This window comes from Mya arenaria, chromosome 11 (genome assembly GCF_026914265.1).
Source record: "Mya arenaria isolate MELC-2E11 chromosome 11, ASM2691426v1".
NCBI lineage: Eukaryota > Metazoa > Mollusca > Bivalvia > Myida > Myidae > Mya > Mya arenaria.
In genome coordinates, this window is record NC_069132.1 from 15,368,957 (window position 1) to 15,383,878 (window position 14,922).

Here is a 14,922-nt window from a genome sequence, read left to right on the forward strand (position 1 = left end):
ATTTGAATTTTTGCTATTTGTAACATTAGACATACCTTATATACTTCATTTGTACCAAAATTAAACAAATAACGATCTGTATTATAAGATACTTAGCATAATTTGAAAAAAAGAAAAAAAAAACTTTTATTACTTAATTAATTGCTTAAACAATAAACATACATTTTTCCATCCTTTTTTATGAAATTCAAAAGCCATTGCATTACTCTTCATATTGACAAACAAGAAATAAAAATAGTTCATGTATGTAATCATCTATTTTATTTAATTTAAACAATCATTTGATATCATTATAATTTAGTTCTTACAAATCATGTAAGTAATTTCACTTTCAATAAATTGAGAGTTAATAAACAGTCACATGACAAATTCCTTTTATTGGATCTTCAATGTCAGATGGAAAGCTATTATTAAGGACCCAAGTGATGTTTGTTCCTGCATCTGAACTGCCTAAATGCAGCCAATAAGAAATTTTGCATTGAATGTTACATATTTGGGTTAATTAAGGGCTATAATCCCTGTCCCGACAATTTTGAAGATAGAACTTAAGAAAAGTTATTGACTGGCTAAAAGAAAAATATAAATTGAGGAATATAGGCAATGTAATCTTTACAGATATACAAAAATGATTCGCAGATACATATTTAGACTTATCGACATTTTACTTAATATCAGGTTCTTACAAATTATTTATAATATTATTCTTCATATACATACACATTATTTAGTAAACAGTACTGTTTCAACAATTCAAACAAATACATAGTTACAAATCAAATGTTGCTGTATTATGGCAAACACTTGGTGTTCTATCAGTACTTTAACTGAACTGGAACCTCAGATCAACCCATAAAGAAATGGAGTCTAGTAACTTCCCACTCGCCTGCCTCTTGGAACAACTGGGCCATGATTTTACCAGTTACCAGTAAGTGTTCTTTTAGACCATCATGTTGGTCAAAAATGTAATCAGACAAATCAAGTCGGACCTGTTTCAATACATAGGCCACACTTTTTTTATCCAACTCCTTCCAAATGATGGGTAGTGACATGGACATTCCTCAATCTAACTTCTGCAGTGACTTCATTCATTCCTTTAGTCAAATACGGACAGTGTGAGCTGTTGAGATAGACAGCTCCTGTGACATCACATTTTATTGTGAAGAATGTCCAGCATAGATGGCTTGTCATCTAATGTAGCTAATATGTCCGCCCGGTCAGCTCAATCGGTAGAGCGTTGGACTCTGAATTGGACATCCCGGGTTCGATTCCCGGGCGGACCAGGTCACCTCTGTTGTGATTGGTTATGAAATCCTTTCTACGACCATTCGCACTGTACCACTGCACCTGGCATGTACAGAAGCTGTCAGTTCCTTGCAGAGGTGAAGGCACCTAGTACTGGTTCTGCCCAGGATAGGTGTGCGGTGGTTGAACTGTCACTCTGGGACCCTTCAATGTGCTCACGCCGGGACCCGGAGTATAAACTACTAACACCACCACCTGGCAGCCTGCTCTGAAGCTTGTCCATAGCCCCATATGTGTGGCCAGTCATCCATTATCCCCATTTTAATGATAATCTGAAAATAATCCCAAGCACATTTATATGCATATTTATTATATCATATCCACTTCTATACACTTATCTTCTCTAGGATGTTCAAACAGGCTTGATGTGACAATACAAAATGTGAAGACAAATAAACAGTGAGATACAACAAGTATATTGAATTTTCTGTCTGATTTAAAATGATTTGTAATATAAACAGGACAGGTGAAACTTCCTATTCGACAAATATCTTTTTTTTATTGTCATTTCCAAGCATTTTTTATGATTAGATTATTTAATATTTCACAACTTAAATACTATCAGGAAGTCATAAGATTAACCATCTATATATATATAATAAATCATATATATATATTTAATATATAAAAACAAGTCATTATACAAATGATATACACAAATTAAAAAGGTATTTATACTTCTGAAACACTGTTGCACAAGCCACTGGGCACAAAGAGGTTGATGAAGGTTTTCCTGATGCCCTTTGAGGTTTCCCCACAATAATGAGAAAGATGACCTCTGAGAGAGATGGTGGTTATTTCCTGAAACATTAAATTTATACATGTTGTATATAATTTAAAAAAAAGGACACTTGACAATATACAGAATGCTGTACATAAAATTCATAAGTCCTATAAATAAATGCTTTTGAAAAATTCCAGAACATATAAACAGCAAAACCCAAAACCTCTTGATTTTGTTCTCAATTGGCCAACAGGGAAGTATTTTTTTTTTCAAGAATCCATGAAAACCAGTGATATAAAACTGCTGACAAAAAATTAGATCATGCATTTTTCTTTAACTGTTAGTAATAGTTTAACCCACAAAACATTGGCTTTCAAACGAAAATATGCAAATCTGCGATATGATCTATGTTAGCAGTCTTTTATCATTGGTTTGCAGATACTATTAAACCCAAAAATTTGCTCTTTCCAAGACAAAAAAAATAAAAAAGTTGTAAAAACGGTAAATTTGTGAGAGTGCATGCAGCTTTAATAATAATTAATATATTCTTGTAATGAAGCTGTTATGTGCTAAAAATAGAACCCAATGAAAAATAAGCATATCCTAATAAGCCTAGCTTTAATATTATGAAGTATTTACTGAATCAAATAGACATATATAGGCAATGACTGAAAAGCTACCATAATTGAAGCTGCACTATCACAGATTAAACATTTCGACAACTTTTTAATTTTTGTCTTGGAACAAGCCAATTTTTGCTACAATCCATGGAAACCAGTTAATAAGACTGCTGACAAAAAATTAGATCGCGGATTTTTATATTTAAGTTCATAAATTGATGTTTTATGCATTTTTCTTAAACCGTTAGTAAGGTTTTAAGCTCTAACATTTTCGAAAATATGAAAATCTAAGATCTGTTTTTTTATCAACAATCTTACATCAATGGGTTGCAGATATTTACGCAAAAATTTGCTCTTTCCAAGACAAAAATAAAAAAGTTGTAAAAATGGTAAATCTGTGAGAATGCAGCGTTAAGAGTATTTTTTAAACTTATAATGAAAGTCATTTGCATTTATTTTACATAAGCACGAAAACTAATGTGTTATTTATTCTGAACTCCTTTATAAAAATGTAGGACAAAACATCCCATGTCATTTTTGACTAAGGGGACAAAACACGTCCAACCCATTTAGACAGGGTTGACAAAACAACCCAGATCATTTTGACATGGTGGACAAAATAACCAGGAAAATATTGGCAGTTCAAAAAGTTAAGACCCCCCTCCCATCCTACCAACACTTGAAAGATTAAAACTAATTGGCCATTATCAAGATGTGTTTTATTACCCCCAATAAACACCCTTTTTCACTTAATTTATTAGGTTTAGAAATGTTACTATGGAGATCTTTATCACAGCATAAGGAAGACACAGTGACTTTAATCATAAGGATTTGCTACAAAGCTACAGTACAATATTAAGTTCAGCATTATGATAATCCTTACTTCAAAACACTCTTCTTAAAAAGGTGTTCAAGGCCAAAATCTAATATTCATATTCATTACAGGCTGCTTTGCATGACAATTATTAATTTCAGATATTTGCTTTAAGCAATTTATTTTTAATTATAAAAACACTTTCTCATAGTTTTCATCTTCTTTTTGATATTGACATGTTAATATTAAAGGGGCCTCATTTGTTTTTAATATTTACGTTAGTCTTATATTAAAGCTGCAACCTCACAGATTGAACGTTTTGACAACTTTTTTTAAAATTTTTGTCTTCGAACAAGCGAATTTTTGCGTAAATATCTGCAAACCAGCGATAAAAGACTGCTGACAAAATATCAGATTGCAGCTTTTCATACTTCCATCCAAAATTGATGTTTTATGCATTTTTCTTAAACTGTTAGTAGCAGTTTAAGCTGTAAAACATTAAATTTGGAATGGAAATATCAAAATCTGAAATCTAATCTTTAGTCAGCAGTCTTTTATCACATAAGCAGGTATTTACACAAAGAAATTCTAATACATAAAGTTTAAACAAAAATAAAAAAGTTGGAAATCAATACATACACAAGTTGACTAACATATATTTTGAATAATAAACCTTAAATTACTTTCCAAAGAATGCATTTAAGGAAAAGTTACTTACTGAAAACAAGACTGTAACAATGCATGTATTTTAAAGTGAAAACGCATATATATTATGTATTTTAAAAATGTAATCCTTTATACTTTTTACTCTTTCTGTTTTTAAAAAGGATGTAACCCTAACCAAATCATTTTATTTTTGGCCCTACTATAACACAATCAAGAATTTAGCCCCACATTCCAGAATGCAGGGCTTAAATTGTGTTATCATTTTGATCACTGACATGACATCATTGACAAAATAAGGATTCAAAAATCTTTGTTTCCGCCCAACTGACCCTATTTTTATCCTTCTGATCCTTTTTTGTTTTTGGTGTTTTGATCAATATGTGCTTTTTTAGTAAAGACCTTAATAATTCCCTGATATAGGTCAGTTTGCCAAAGAAACATGGTCCTAAAAAAAAAAAACAGTTACCTTATGCCTACCTTTTTTGATATTTAACTGGAAACTATGAATACTTTTTTTTGGCCTAAGCAACAATTTTTTGTTTGAAGCCAGTGTGCATGTGCATACTGTGTATTTTTTTACTTAATTACATTGTATTTTCTGCGAATTACCAATATCAAATCCATTGTCCTATTTAACAGGATAATGGTTTTGATATTGGTCCCATGTATTATCATTATAAAAAGTGTAGGAATTTTATTCAAGACCATTTGCAAGATGTGTCATGTTTGGTGTCAATATTATGCTTGAATGATCATATTTTATATTTGTCATTGTTAGATATTTAATTTGTATAAAAAAATGAGCAATAATAAAACCTCTAAAGTTTTTTCCTCAGTTGGTAAGAATTACACCTGTTGTTGTTGTTGGGTTAATAAAAGTCTGCTTGCCTATGGCTCCATTATGGCTTGACCGTGTCACACCCCCTAGTGTGACTGAAACATATTTGTGAGGACAAAGGGGGATCTATCTTCATTGAATGTCAGTATTTATTTTAGCTCCACCCCTTTTACTTGACCTGGCATCGCCCCTTTCACTGAACCTGACATCTGATTGGCTGAATGAATATGCCTTTTAAAGGTTTCCTTATGACTGACAGCCCCCACCCCCCACAGAGAAAGACTGGTCATTTGAGACAATCACTATCATATTTTGAAAAGGCGGCTATATGCATGACTATGAATTGGCTTGTAATTGATTTAAGATAATGATCATTATCTGCAGTTATGCACTTAAATTCATAAAAAATTCATGTTCCTTATACTATGAAAATTTTGGAAGAAATACATGACTGTCAATTTAGAATTGAACTTAATTTCGATGTAAATATCTTTAAATTGTATAACATGTCGAAGGCAAAATGTAGATTTTCACAGATTGATACAATTGCTAAAAGGCATGTTCATTTTTTCAAGATAATGACATTAATAGAAGGTTTCTACTTTGTGTAAGGTTTTCTGAATTTAAACATTTTTTTTTGTCTTCAAGTCTCTTAACATTACCAAATAAAAAGAACTGTCCTCCAGTTTGTATTATGTAGAATAAGATGTAATTTGGAAGTAACTGTAATTTGTTACAAAGATGGTTTAACCAAAACTTAATGAAAATCCCACATTGATTTCGTGCATTTATATATATATATATATATATTAATACATATAGCCCGGAATAGTTGTAGCCCGGAATTATAGCTATTCTAGTTTTTCCGACCTAATCCTCCGGTACAAACAAAATTAAACCGTTGTAATATACACACATTACTTCGGAAACAATAGAGTCATTGGACTGTTACATGAATTTCAATAGCTCGAAATTCACCTTTTATTTGTTACTTCCGGGCTATATGTATTAACATAACAGGGTTTTCCCATGCTGGTACAAATAAAAGGCGAATTTCGAGCTATTGAAATTCGTGTAACAGTCCAATGACTCTATTGTTTCCTACGTATAATTCCGGGCTACAACTATTAAGAGCATATACTATCACACTCATCTGATATATTGGGGATTAAATTTATGTACCAGTACATTATCTTACAGAATGATAGTGATAGTCATTATCAAATTATTATCCTGATTAATAAGTAAGTTGTTGAGTGAAAACTATTTTTAAATTGAGACAATAAGGTGGATGACATGTTAAGTTATTGAAAGCTTTGAAGATTTTATACAAAAGTTATAAGTTGTCTCAATTTATGATTTCGAAAACCATTAAATTGGCAGGCCTAAGCATCATGAGCCACTCACAGACTTTGATGGAATTGGTAAAAGACAAAAAATAAATATTTACTTTCTTAGTGTTGCAATGCAAAAGATACTGGGCCTACTTTCTATCGAGTAAAACATTCTTAATATATATTTAGCTTTTTTCCATTTGCCAAATAATGGAAAATTATTTGAACTTGATTTTGAAAAATAATTATTTTTTATCCTGACTATATAATTATTTAGTCTTTAAAACAGACTCTCTTCCTTTTAAACTCTAAAATATCTTTAAAAATAAAATAAAATACATTTAAACCCATTAAGATTTAATTAATTATTTAAACAGGCCAGTCTGCACTGCCTTTTCAGTAAGGATTTTAGTCAAAATCATATCTTCGTAAGAACAAGACAGTACACCATAGGTAATTATGACCCCCCCCATAATTATGCATATTATGCATATTTGTATACATGTATTAGCTAGGGCCTAAAAAAAAAAATTGTTTGGTTAGGGTTACATCCTTAAAAAAAATAGGTAGGGTAGGTAGGCTTTTTATTTTTTTTTTATTTTTTTTTTTTATTAGGTTTTATATAAGAAAATAATTTTCATCATTGGAGAATGGTGTTAAAGCTATCTTCTGTATAAGCATTTAAGGTTTAAACTTAATATTAAAATAAAAAGCAATTTAAAAAAAAAAACGAGATTTTTTTTTTTTTTTTTTTTTTTTTTTTTTTTTTTTTTTTCATTTTTTTTTTCAAATTGACTATAAAAACGGTAGGGTCGGCGCCTATTCCGTAGGTAGGGTCGGGTAACCCGAACCAAATGTATTTTTTTTTTAGGCCTAGACAATATACAACGATAAGTGTATTGTATATATTAGTGAGCAAATAAATGCATTAATAAATAAATAAATACAGATTTATACTGGTAAATAGATTTATAAATATAAATATTTTAGGAAAGATAAACATTAGATAAAAAATATTATCAAAGCCTTTTTAGCCATATTGTATTGGCTGGTGGGGTTACTCAAAATTACCGTGCATGGTCCGCTTACAACCAATTAAATATTTTCAATAGCTCTGAGAATGATTCATACAGTCTTTGATATGATGTCAGTTTTTTTTACATGGCATGGCTTGACTTGATCAATATAAATTTTATATTATATGACTTGCACAATTCACATGACTTTTCATATATATCCTTTAAGTTTTGTGTGATAATAGATCTTTGATCTAAATTTGTGATTCAAAACTTAAAGATACATATATATATATATTTACTGCTTCGGAATCACACTTTACACACAAGACATGTTAAAATAGATTATTGTACTCACTGTTTTTTAATTTAAGTTTATTCATCAAACTCTGTCACTCTAGCTGTCTCTGTATTATCAGCATCACACATCAACTAAAACAAAAAATAATAAGAATTATAACAAGAAAGGTTCAAGTAGTTAGAAAATATATGGGCTGTCATTGGACATATAATATAACAATTTACCATGATTCCATGAAATATTTTTACAAACTAGCAAACCTGAACTCCTTTGTATTTTTTTACATCTTTGTGAGATTTTGCATAAAGCATCTATCTAATTCTTTGTTAATTTACCACATTAAAATTTATTGATTAACTGTACTTTTATTTATTTTATAAATATCTTATATGTTGTGCACCAGTCAATTGTAACCCTGGCGCCCCCAGGTCCAGGGAATAGCGGGGACTTTGACTTTCGGTCCAGCCAACCCTGGGTCTAATCCCCTCCCCTGCGGGAACGAACTGATGGTAAAACCCCGGCCAAATGCCCCTGCACACCAGAGACTCTATATAAGGCCCAATCTGAGCTAAATTTGGCTCAAAGACAAAACCACTGCGGTCACCCGGCCCTGCGTGGCCACATAGAAAGTAAAAACACGGCCCATTTCCCGACTATTCCCAGTATACCCCCAGACCGGGGGGTGTGCGTGGTTAGTAACCGTTACAATTGACTGGTGCATTGGTTATAATAACTGAGAGGCCTCAAAGATGCTCACATGACTGTGACCTTTTTGACCTTTTAGCAGATTAGAACAAAGAAAGGATTTTTAAGAAATATACTCAATGAAACAGAGTGAAACTTTATTCAGGGGCTATACACCGTATGATGAAATAGCGAAAGAAGAGAAAATTGTCGAGAACTGACATGAATTTGGTATCAATGTGTACAATGCATTGAAACTAACTAACTGAAGTACCACATAGTTTACAATTAATTGATTTTTCACATTTTTTTTCCATTAAAAAAGATTACTAGGTGGGTATACCTAGTATAATTAATTTTTATGTGTGATTGGCTAGTCGATGTTATCACTTAATGTTACCAAGCTAGGTATATATTAAATCAAATAAACAAATGTAAACTTTCATAGCAGTGGATACAACACTGGACTGCAATTTTGGCGACCACAGTTTGAACCCGGTCTCTGTTATTTTTTCTTTACATTTTGATATTTTTTTACCAATTATGATATCAAAAGGATAAACATTTTATTGAATAATTGTCCTGTATACTGGGACTGACCCTACTGTTTGTATAGTCCATTGGTTAAAGAAAATAGATTAAAAAAGAGAAAAAAATAATTGTAAAGTGTGTGTTTAAGGTAGCATTACCCTAATGAAAACCTCCACTTGAAATGCTTCATTTTAATGTTTTATCCTTTATTGTTAAGCACATACCTACACATCTTTTGTGGGTTCATGTGAGCAGTTCAACTTCAAAGCATCCCAGAAGCTGACATACATGCCATATCCCCCGGAGGGGGAAAAATCCCCCGGAATTTCGACCCATCCCCCGGTCTCCCGGAGGGGGATGAAAATCCCCCGAAATTAAAAAAAGTGTGTTTAAAATTACGCAAAATTATCACAGGGTTTAATTATATATGCCTGTTTGCAGTTATAATGCCCTTCTTGTCTTAATTGGATTATCAACTGATGGTGTGTTTTAACAACACCAATTGGGTGACACTTAATAAGTCAGCAGGGCACATTTCATGCATTGTTTTGATTGAAACTGTCAGAATTTGCATAAGAAATGTCAATTAGACTGGTCAGATAAAAGGAAGATTTTCATTGGTTAAAACTATAGGTTTTATCCAATCAGAGAGGATGTAACAAATTAAAGTGTTTAAACATGTGTCATTGTCATCAAAATGATTTATGATTTAAAGGTGACGGTACATTATTTGGTAAAGAAAAGGATTAAAATAACTAATAGACAATGCTGTTCTTTGTTATGACCCACTAATATGTTTACATACATGACATGACCTTCATCTCAAATATCGGAAAATAACAGAACTTCCAGAAGAGAAACTGAAAGTAGACAATTAGGATGAAATGACTTTTATTTATTTTAATATTATGGTGGTGATGTTTTTTATTTTTTGATGAATGCCAAAAGATGATATGTTTATGAACTTAAACAATAAATTATGCATTTGCTTTTTATCAGAAGCAAACAAATCTGACTATTTGGGAATTGAAATGAAAAATATTGATAAATCATTCCATTCTCTCTATTAGTCTGAAAGTCATCATTTATGATCATAATGAGCAGATTTTGTATCCAATTTTAGAGGAAGGTAAGCCCATTAAATTGTCTCTGAAACATATTTTTCTGTGAAGTATTCTATTTTGCAAGTGAGTGCTTTTATTATGCAATATGGCTGTGTCTCATTAAAATATAGATGAAGTGCTGGAAAAAGGGGTAGACAAGGTAAATTGGCACGTGTGTCATGCCCGTAATGCTACATGGCGATGATGAAAATTCTCTGGTATGTGACCCAAATCCCCTTAAATTCTGGACATAATCCCCTCGGGAGTCTTTCAAAATTATGGCAATTTGTTTTTTTGTACTTGCGTCTTAAAATACTCTGAAATTTTGTCAAATTAGACCTGCTAAAAAAAAACCCTGAATACTACCAAAATCCCCCTGAATTTTCAGACTTTTGAACATTAATTCCCCATGAATGGTCTCAAGAAAATATGGCATGTTTGGAAGCATCTTTTTATTTTCCATTTCATTAGCTTACATTTTTCAACAGTAGTTTTATTAGAAAATAGTTATTTTCTTATACCGAAGGTAAAACATACTGTTGTTTTTTTTTGCATAATGTTCCTAAAAGTTTAAAGATATTTCATATTGATAAGGAACAGGTCATGAGTATTTTTTTAACTTGTTGATTTCGCTGTAAAATGACATTCACAAGCTAAATCTTAGTAGACCAAAGAATTGTACGTTTACGGATTTTTGTATCTTTTTTGATATGGCAAATCCTTCACATACAAATTGTTTAGTATCAAAAGTGGGTAGTTATTCCGATCGGGATTCTGGGTTAAAGCATTTAACATCTCAAAAATATCATAAAACAAGAAATATTACCAGATTATGTAATTTTATATCAGTTCCATACATAAAAATGTCATATCCTATGAATAATTATGAGTTTGACGTTTATTTTTCATTTCTTGCTGTCAAAACATAGCGATATATACATGAAGGGCACCTGCAAGGCTTCAGGGCACAATTTTTAAACAATTGGAACATTTCGGCCATGGCTGAGTTGTTACGATTGTATTTACAAGGTCTATCTAGAAGCTTGTCAGTGGTGGCCGAGTTATTACGATTGGGTCGAGTTGTTCCGCTTGGCATAATTGTTGTCTGTGTCAGTCAACTTTTGTTTTATTGGAAAGGTAAATAATGTGTTTTAATGCAAAATAACTTTTCACTTACATGGTAAAGTATGAATATAAACCTTTATGATCAATTTAAACCATAAAATACTTCACTTAATACAATTTCAATATTTTTCAAAACACCCCCGGTTTTTGCACAAGCCCGTTTAGACGTTACTGGCTAAGGTCACAAATCCGAACACTTTCTGATGTTTTTTACAATTATCTTGGAGAGTTTATGTTGTAGTAAGTTAAACTTTCGTATGAAACATCTTTGGTTCATGTGAAAACAGCTGTCAAAGTACAGATTCACGATCTCGTCAATATTATGTCGAAAATCGTTCAATTTTATGGATAGTAAATCACCCTTCAAAATACGCTATGGAGGGCACAAATACCGAACACTTGAAAAGCGAAAATACATGGTCATACAATTATAATTAAAAAGTATGCTATAATAAATAAATGGCATTTTTTAGAAAAATGCTTAACAAAACAGGATGAAACTTTGCAAGTGTGACCAAGGCAAGCCTCTGTATTGATCTTGATCATCGAATAATCGATCACGGTAAACAAACGCGTGTTTTAGCCGGTGTTCAGGATTTGTGCCCTGTTAGGAAATGTACCGTCAACCAGTAAGGATTGGAAGAATGTATTACACGTCTATAATTTTAGACTGGGGGGCGGGGGGGGGGGGGGGGAGCTACAATAATAAGCGATTAGGGATACTTATTTTATTATTTTGACATTTCATGTGTATCCCTGTAACTGCCATAGTCTTAAAATCGTCAAAAGACCCATTGACGGTCATTTAGGTGGACTATGGGGGGGGGGGGGGGCATGGTTTCAATTGACTGGTGCAACCACTGGGACACCATTTTTTTATTATTTTGATATTTCTTAAAATACTCGTTGACGGCTATTTAGGCAGAGTAGCCCCACTCCCTGTCGAAGTGTGGATAAGAAGAGGACTGTTTCAAGTGAACGTTCTTTACGAGATGTCCTACTTATTGACTGTTTATATATTCAAAAATCAAGACAAAAAATTAAATGGAAAAAAATAAATGACTTACCAATGGGTGTTTGAGATATCCATTTGGCACCACTTTAGTGCCATTCATCGCTCTTCAAAGCTCCATAAAACAAAATCATTCGTCTAACACATTCCCGACATCTTAACACAGATGGTATTGATTACTGTGACATGTTGGTGTTAAACCGGTTTGAAGGTGCATTCACTAGAGTAATAAAGTCAAAGATGCACTCTTAAGTACTGCCAGATAAGGTTTACCACAATTAATAATGTTGTTTCAATATTCCTAAAAGAATGAATAAATGTCGAAAACAATGGTTCTTATGAAGGATATCGAGTTAAATTTGAAAGAAATGAGCATTACACACGGTATTTCTACCTTATGAGACTATAGTAGACCACAATAAATCTTTTAGCATTTACCAATCATTTAATATTTTTTGCGCTTTCTGCTATTAAAAACACGGTTACAATCTTGTTATCAGTAATAAATATTTTCAATAAATGCATTATTTAGTATGTAGTTAAAGGTTTATCAGTCACAATTGATGTTTGTTATATATGTGTATGTATTGATTTTGAATAACAGTGTCACTAAACAAAAAATAAACAAATTTACGCAATTTCACAACCTTTTTTCCAGTTCTTCTGGATTACCCTGTATCCCCTGCCTCGAAACGAAAAGTTAACTTGGACGACATCGGTACGTTGTGGTTGGGGGGGGGGGGGTCACCCCCCCCCCCTCCTTCTGGCCACTAGTGCAATTGCAAAATTAATTTTGATGCGTGAGGGATATACTTAAGCGACGATGTTAACCATTGCTTCAATATTTATGCATGCATATATGTACTTGTTGGCATTTTGGGTGCCTCATTTCTACATCAAAAATGCTCAACCAGGTATGAGTTTATTGTATAAGTTATAGCTCGTAGTTTGTAAAATGTGGTTCTTTAGCAAATTTGTTTTAAATACGAAATAAAAGGTGTTGCTTCCAAGGTATGCATGATCAAAATATCCATAAATTATGTATGAGTCCCTTTTGCTGAGTGGTTATGCTATTTATTTGTCCATGACGTAAAAAGCGTAGGTTCACCCCTGATTAAAACAAGACTTTATTTTCATACTTTCATTGTATTTTGTTCTGCAATTTCAGTATCAAAGAGTTAACTAATTATTTCAGACACATTACCTGGAAAATGATTATTTGGTGCCAATGAGGTACGAGTCCCTTTAAGAATGACAAAGTGTTTTTACAATCAGCTAGATAACAAGTTCATTTTTTCCACATATACAAGATGATTTACAAGTAATCATCATATGTGTATTTTTGCTTCACTGCTATCTTGTAGGATGACTGGCTTATATACTACTACCGGGTATGTAGTAAAGTGACAACATGGCATTAATTACCAATAGCGTTTATTTTGTAATGCAAAATTCACCAGCCTTACATGTTTGTACAGTTCGATATTTTTTTCTAAAACATATACTAGTATTACTGTTTGAGGAAGGCATTGGCACATGATGCATGTTAACATTCTAAAATGCCTTGCAGCATTTTTAATGGTGTTTAGCTTGGACCAGCTCAAAACCAAATAATAGGGGTTGGAAAGTCTTTGGTTTAGGAGTTAAAAAGTCTTTAATATGGTTATTAAAATAATTCAACTAGGGGTTGAAAAGTCTTTGTTATAGGAGTTAAAAAGTCCAAACAGGTAGGGGTTGAAAAGTCTTTGAAATAGGGGTTTAAAAGTCTAAGGGTTGAAAACTGAAAAGTGTTCTTTTTTAGAAGGGTTAAAAAGCCTCTTGGGGTTGAAAGGTCCTGCTCCCCTGCAGAACAGTGTGTATGAAATAAACTATTATCTTAGGTAAAACATTTCATATGGATTTCCATCAATTAATTACATCTTCATTAAAAATCAAGAAAATGGTACATTTTCTGTGTAAAGGTACTGACAACCGAAATAACATTTTCAAGCGTAAAAGTGAGTATAGCTTTGAAAAAATGAATAAGTTCTTAGTCGTTTGTAACCACAACTTAATCGATTAAAAATGGCGTCTGAGGAGATGAAACTAGTGTAAAGATATTTAAAAAATGGAATTTGTGTCACTGGTTGAGTAAGAATACTTCAGGTAATTTTTGATATGATTTATTGCATTCAAATTCATTAAAAGATGCTTAAATCTTATCGCTAAGATATCAGCACAGAAGTATTAGCTTGGAATTGGATGGATACAATGTCAGGACACAGGTAAACAATAAAACAAAACTTCAAATATATTCCTAAATAAATAAATAGGTGTTCTTTTAAGAGATTTAGGAAAGTTGAAATATTTTCCCATTAAAATTTATTGCCAGAACCTCCAATTGGATTAAGCCCATTGCCAATGTTACCAATTGGAAGATTCCAATGGGACAATGTTCCAATTGGAGTTTTCCAATTTCCTGACTTTTCCCATATTGAATTGTGGGAAATATCCAATTGGAAAAAATGGTCGACGGGATTTTTTTTTACAAAAAATGATAAAAAGTACTATAAACGCACTTTTTCTAGATAACATTATAACCATTAATGATAATGATTGTTATTAATCACTAATTCCTTTTTTGAAATGTGGGAGAATTTTCCAACAAAAAATGTTGGGCTGATTTTCCAATTGGAAAAACCATTTTTCCAATGGGAAGGACATTTTCCAATGGGACTCCCATTGGAAGAGTTGACTTTAAATGCCAAAAAAACATATTTCTAAATTAAATATCAGGAAACAAAAAATATCTCTTATTAGTATTACCTAACACATTTTAAAAATACAAAAATAAAAAACATTGGGTGAAAAAT

The 14,922-nt window shown here is 32.1% G+C and overlaps 1 long non-coding RNA gene across 1 annotated transcript; it reads right to left on the reverse strand.

Annotated features, from left to right (window-relative positions):
* Positions 1-483: 483 nt before the first annotated feature.
* LOC128207882 (uncharacterized) lies at positions 484-12,230 on the reverse strand. Its single transcript, XR_008256769.1, has 4 exons — positions 12,126-12,230; positions 7,673-7,746; positions 1,981-2,103; positions 484-1,574 (listed from the first exon to the last, which is right to left on the reverse strand). It is a non-coding gene; the product is annotated as an uncharacterized LOC128207882 (long non-coding RNA).
* Positions 12,231-14,922: the final 2,692 nt, after the last annotated feature.